This window comes from Equus asinus, chromosome 28, assembly GCF_041296235.1.
Source record: "Equus asinus isolate D_3611 breed Donkey chromosome 28, EquAss-T2T_v2, whole genome shotgun sequence".
Lineage (NCBI taxonomy): Eukaryota > Metazoa > Chordata > Mammalia > Perissodactyla > Equidae > Equus > Equus asinus.
In genome coordinates, this window is record NC_091817.1 from 33,134,330 (window position 1) to 33,141,108 (window position 6,779).

The 6,779-nt window shown below is 39.1% G+C and overlaps 1 non-coding gene across 1 annotated transcript; it reads right to left on the reverse strand.

The window, feature by feature from the left end:
- Nucleotides 1–237: 237 nt before the first annotated feature.
- Nucleotides 238–344, reverse strand: LOC123281898 (U6 spliceosomal RNA). Its single transcript, XR_006521696.1, has one exon. It is a non-coding gene; the product is annotated as a U6 spliceosomal RNA (small nuclear RNA).
- Nucleotides 345–6,779: the final 6,435 nt, after the last annotated feature.

Sequence of the window (6,779 nt, forward strand, 5' to 3'; positions counted from 1 at the left end):
CGTCTTGGCTATTGTAAATAATGCTGCGATGAACATAGGGGTGCAACGGACTCTTGAGATATCTGATATCAGGTTCTTAGGATAGATACCCAGTAATGGGATGGCTGGGTCATAGGGTATTTCTATTTTTAACTTTTTGAGAAATCTCCATACTGTTTTCCATAGTGGCTGTACCAGTTTGCATTCCCACCAACAGTGTATGAGGGTTCCTCTTTCTCCACAACCTCTCCAACATTTAAAAATATGGAACGCTTCACGAATTTGCGTGTCATCCTTGCGCAGGGGCCATGCTAATCTTCTCTGTATCGTTCCAATTTTAGTATATGTGCTGCCGAAGCGAGCATGAAACAGAATAATTTTTGACAACAATAACTTAGAAGAGGAAGAGGAAAGGGATGGAACCTGCTTAGGCTAATAGAGAAAAGAGGCTATCAGAAAATGGTCTATATAATCTATGAGATCTTTCATATAAACCTCATGGTAACCACTAAACAGAAAATCAGAGCAGTGACACAAATCATAAATAAAGAGAAAACTGAAAAAACATCAAAGGAAACCAACACAGTGAAATGGCAGTCAGAAATACAAAGGAAGAGAAAAAAGGGAAATATAGAACAACCAGAAAACAAGATACAAAATGGCAGTATTAAGCCCTCATATATCAATAATCACTCTAAATGGAAATTGATTGAATTCTCCAATCAAAAGACACAGAGTGGCTCAATGGATTAAAAAACAAGACCCAACATTATGTTGCCCCCAGGAAACACATCTTAGCTCTAAAGACCAACACAGGCTCAGAGTGAAGGAATGCAAGATGATACTCCAAGCAAATGGCAAGCAAAAGAAAGCAGGTGTTCCAAACTTATCTCAGACAAAGCAGACTTTGAGATAAAAAAGGCAATGAGAGACAAAGAGGGGCAGTATTTAATGATAAAAGGGACACTCCATCAAGAGGACATAACACTTATGAATATACATGCTCCTAACACAGGAGCAGCAAAGTATATAAAGCAACTATGAACAAACCTAAAGAGAGAAATTAACAGCAACACAATAATAGTAGGGGACCTCAACACCCCACTTACATCAATGGATAGATCATCCAGATAGAAAGCCAACAAGGAAATAGTGGACTTAAATGAAAACCTACACCAAATGGAGATATATATGTATATATATATAAGATTCCATCCAAAAGCAGCCAAATACATATTCTCCTCAAGTGCACATGGAACATCCTCAAAGATAGACCACATGTTGGGAAACAAGGCAAGCCTTAATAAAAGTAAGAAGACTGAAATCATATCAAGCATCTTTTCTGACTACAATACTATGAAACTAGAAATCAACTATAATAAAATAGCTGAGAAAGTCACACATCTTTGGAGACTAAACAACATTCTACTGAAAGACCATTGGATCAATGAAGAAATCAAATGAGAAATCAAAAAGTACCTGGAGACAAATGAAAATGAAAATACATCATATTGGCTTTTTTTTTTGAGGAAGATTAGTCCTGAGCTAACATCTGTGCCCATCTTACTCTACTTTATATGTGGGATGCCTGCCACAGCATGGCTTGACAAGTGGTGGTAGGTCCACACCTGGGATCCGACCAGCAAACCCTGGGCCACCAAAGTGGAATGTGCAAACTTAACTGCTGCACCACCGGGCTGGCCCTCATACCAACTCTTATGGGATGCAGCAAAAGCAGTTCTAAAAGGGAAATTCATAGCAATAAAGGCTCACTTGAACAAACAAGAAAAATCTCAAATGAGTAATCTTTCATTTTATTTATTTATTTATTTATTTTTTAAAAAGATTTTATTTTTCCGTTTTCTCCCCAAAGTCCCCTGGTACATGGTTGTATATTTTCAGTTGTGGGTTCTTCTAGTTGTGGCACGTGGGATGCTGCCTCAGCATGGCTTGATGAGCGGTGCCATGTCCGCGCCCAGGATCCGAACTGGCAAAACCCTGGGCCACCAAAGTGGAGCACGTGAACCCAACCACTCGGCCAGGGGGCTGGCCCCCATCAAATGAGTAATCTTAAACTACACCTAACAGATCTAGAAGAAGAAGAACAAAGCCCAAAGTGAGCAGAAAGAAGGAAATAATAAAAATTAGAGCAGAAATAAGTGAAATAGAGACAAAACAACCCCAAAAACCCTCCAGCCAAACAAACAAAAAAACCCAAAACCAGTAGAAAGGATCAGTGAAACTAAGGGCTGGTTCTTTGAGAAGATAAACAAAATTGACAAACCCTTAGCCAGACTCACTAAGAAAAAAAGAGAAAAGGCTCAAATAAATAAAATTAGAAATGAAAGAGAAGAAATTAAAAGGGATACCTCAGAAATACAAAGGATTATGAGAGAATTCTATGAAAAACTACATGCCAACAAATTGGATACCCTAGAAGAAATGGATAAATTCTTAAACTCATACAACCTCCCAAAACTGAATCAAGAAGAAATAGAGAATCTGAATAGACCGATCACAAGTAAAGAGACTGAAACAGTAATCAAAACTTCTCAAAAAACAAAAGTCCAGGACCAGATGGCTTCTGTGGAGAATTTTACCAAACATTCAAAGAAGATTTAATACCTATCCTTCTCAAACTATTCCAAAAAACTGAAGAAGACAGAATGCTTCCTAACTCGTTCTATGAGGCCAACATCACCCTGACACCAAAACCAGACAAGGACAACACAAAGAAGGACAATTACAAGCCAATATCGCTGATGACCACGGATGAAAAATCCTCAACAAAATATTGGCAAACCGAATACAGCAATACATTAAAAGGATCATACACCATGATCAAGTGGTATTTATACCAGGGACACAGGGATGGTTCAACATCCACAAATCAATCAATGTGATACATACACCACATTGACAAAATGAGGAATAAAAATCACATGATTATCTCAATAGATGCAGAGATAGCATTTGACAAGATCCAACATCCATTTATGATAAAAATGCTCAATAAAATGGGTATAGAAGGAAAGTACCTCAACATAACAAAGGCTATATATGATAAACCCACAGCCAACATCATACTTAACGGTAAAAACTGAAAGCCATCCCTCTGAGAACAGGAACAAGATAAGGGTACCCACTCTTGCCACTCCCATTCAACGTAGAGGTTAAGCCCAGAACAATTAGGCAAGAAAAAGAAATAAAAGGTATCCAAATTGGAAAGGAAGAAGTGAAGCTCCTGCTGTTTGCAGATGACATGATAGAAAACCCTATATATATATATATATATATACACAAACCTAAAGAAAACCCTAAAGAGTCCACCAGAAAACTAGGGTACAAAATCAACTTACAAAAATCAGTTGCCTTTCTATACACTAACAACAAACTAGCAGAAAGAGAACTCAAGAATACAATCCCACTTACAATGACAACATAAAGAATAAACTATCTAAGGATAAATTTAACCAAGGAGGTGAAAGACCTACAACCGAAACTGTACTGAAAGACTATGACTGAAAACTATAAGACATTATTGAAAGAAATTGAAGATGACGTAAAGAAATAGAAAGATATTCCATGATCATGGATTGGAAAAATAAACATAGTTAAAATGTCCATATTACCTAAAGCAATCTCCAGATTCAATGCAATCCCAATCAGAATCCAATGATATTCCTCACAGTTATAGAAAAAAGAATCCTAAATCTCATATGGAACAACAAAAGACCCCAGATAGCTAAAGCAATGCTGAGAAAAAAGAACAAAGCTGGAGGCATCACAATCCCTGACTTCAAAATATACTACAGGGGCCAGCTGGGTGGCATAGTGGTTAAGTTCACACACTCCACTTTGGTGACCTGGCGTTCACCCATTTGGATCCTGGGTGTGGACCTATACACCTCTCATCAAGCCATGCTGTGGCAGTGTCCCACACAGAAGAACCAGAAGGACTTACAACTAGGATATACAACTATGTACCAGGGCTTTGGGGAGAAAAAAAAAAGAGGAAGATTGACAACAGATACTACTTCAGGAACAATCTTCCTAACCGAAAAAAAAGCATATATAAAAAGAAAAAAAAAAGAGTGGGCTTACCTCTGTGAAAAAAAAATATAGGAGCCGGCCCGGTGGCACAGTGGTTATGTTCGCTCATTCTGCTTCTCGGTGGCCTAGGGTTTGCTGGTTCGGATCCTGGATGTGGATATGGCACCTCTTGGCAAAAGCCATGCTGTGGTAGGCGTCCCAAGTATAAAGCAGAGGAAGATGGGCATGATGTTAGGTCAGGGCCAGTCTTCCTCAGCAAAAAGAGGAGGATTTGCAGTAGTTAGCTTAGGGCTAATCTTCCTCAAAAAAAAAAAATATATATATACATATACTACATACATATATATACATATACATACATACATATATATATATACACATACTACAAAGCTATAGTAATCAAAACGGCATGGTAATGGCACAAAAACAGAAACAGATCGAGGGAACAGAATTGAAAGCCCATCTACGACAGTTAATCTTTGATAAAGGAGCTAAGAACATACAATGGAGAAAGGGAAGTCTCTTCAATAAATGGTTTGGGAAAACTGGACAGGCACATGCAAAAGAATGAAAGTAGACCATTATTTCACACTATACACAAAAATTAACTCAAAATAGATGAAAGATTTGAACATAATACCTGAAACCATAAAACTCCTAGAAGAAAATATAGGCAGTACGCTCTTACCAGTCTTAGCAGCGTCTTTTCAAATACCACGTCTACTCAGGCAAGGGACACAAACAAAAAATTAACAAATGGCATTACATCAGACTAAAGAGCTTCTGGAAGGCAAAGGAAATCACAACCAAAATGAAAAGACAACCCACCAACTGGGAGAAAATATTTGCAAATCATATATCTCCAAAACATATAAAGAACTCATACAACTCAACAACAGAAAAACAAACAACCTGATCAAAAAATGGGCCGAGGATATGAACAGACATTTTTCCAAAGAAGATATACAGATGGCCAACAGGCACGTGAAAAGATGTTCAACATCTCTAATCAATAGGGAACTGCAAATTAAAACTACAATGAGAATGGCTATAATTACCATCAGAATAGCTATAATTACAAAGACAAAAAATGACAAACGCTAGAGATGATGTGGAGAAAAGGGAACACTCATACACTGCTGGTGGGAATGCAAACTGGTGCAACCACTATGGAAAACAGTACAGAGATTTCACAAAAAATTAAAAAGAGAAATATCACATGATCCAGCTATCCCACTATTGGGTATTTATCCAAAGAACTTGAAGTCAATGATCCAAAGAGATTTCTGCACCCCTGTGTTCACTGCAGCATTATACAGAATAGCTGATGCAGAAGTGGCTGGGTGTGCATTTCCAGGCTCTGCTTTCTTTTCTGACCCTTGGTGGCAGAGGAAGAGGAGAGAGGATTAAACTGTTTTACAAAACTGGCAAAATAAGCATATAGCATCCTCTGACTGTCTCCTAGGTTCCCAAGTGCCCATCAAGTGATAAACAGATAAAGAAGATGTGATATATATATATATAATGGAATACTATTCAGCCATAAAAAAGACAATGTCACCCTATTTGCAACAACACGGATGGACTTTGAGGGTATTATGATAAACGAAATAAGCTAGACAGAGAAAGACAAACACCACATGATTTCACTCATGTGGAAGATAAACAAACACATGGATAAAGAGAACAGATTAGTGGTTACAAGAGGGAAAGGGGGTTGGGAGGTGGGTTTAAGAGGTAAAGGGGCATATATATATGGTGATGGATAAAAATTAGGCTATTGGTGGTGAGCACGATGCAGTCTATACAGAAACTGATAAATAATAATGTACACCTGAAATTACACAATGTTGTAAACCATTATGGCCTCAATAATATAATTTTCAAAAATAATTAAAAAAATTAAATAGTCAAACAATAAAAAAAAAGAACGTGGAATATCAGATTCTGAGAGAGAGGAAAAGTTGTTCTCTAGAAAGCTGATTGAAGGATCATATCAGATGTGGGTAAACAAACTTTTTGAGTAAGAAAAAAAAGAAACCTGCAGATTTCAAGACCCCACCCTAAAAACATATTCAGTGGGTGCTCGGGATCTCTAGTTGTCCTAGAGCACCAGGTGAGTCTGTTTGCGTCATGTTTGGGATTTGCCAACCTATGTGACTCCCCCAGTAACCCCAATTCTGCCTCAGTCACACCAAGTCTCAGAGAGAGATTCTGAGGTTCTAATTTCCAGTAGTGGGCAGTGGGGGTCACTACAAAGAGGCGTTAGCTGTCTTTTGTGGGTTAACTAGACTCACCGAAGGAACTTTCTGGAAACCCCAGGGCCTGTGTCCCTCCTCTAACCCAGGTTAGGGAAACTTCTTAAGTTACCAGCACTTTCTCTGGCCTTGAGGGTGTGTGTCGGGGGAAGGAACCATGGTCTTGCTGCTGTGGCCCTGAGAACAAGCGTGCTGTCCACAGGTTGGGTGACTTCACCTGACCCTGAGGGCTACGAGCTGCTGACAGTGCCCCCTTCTGTTCTGCGCTGATGAGGCAGATGAGCCTGGGATACAGGCCCAAACACTGTGCTCTTTCCTCTCTGCTGATTTTCTCCCACCCCGACTCCCCAGGAACAACTGTCCCCTTACCTGCTGAGAGAGGCATTCCACTGGGAACAGCCAGCAGCTCATTGCCGTGGCACACAGCACTCAGTGAGCTGTTTAGCATCTACATCAGATCACTTCACTACCCTGTTCAAATCCCTCCCA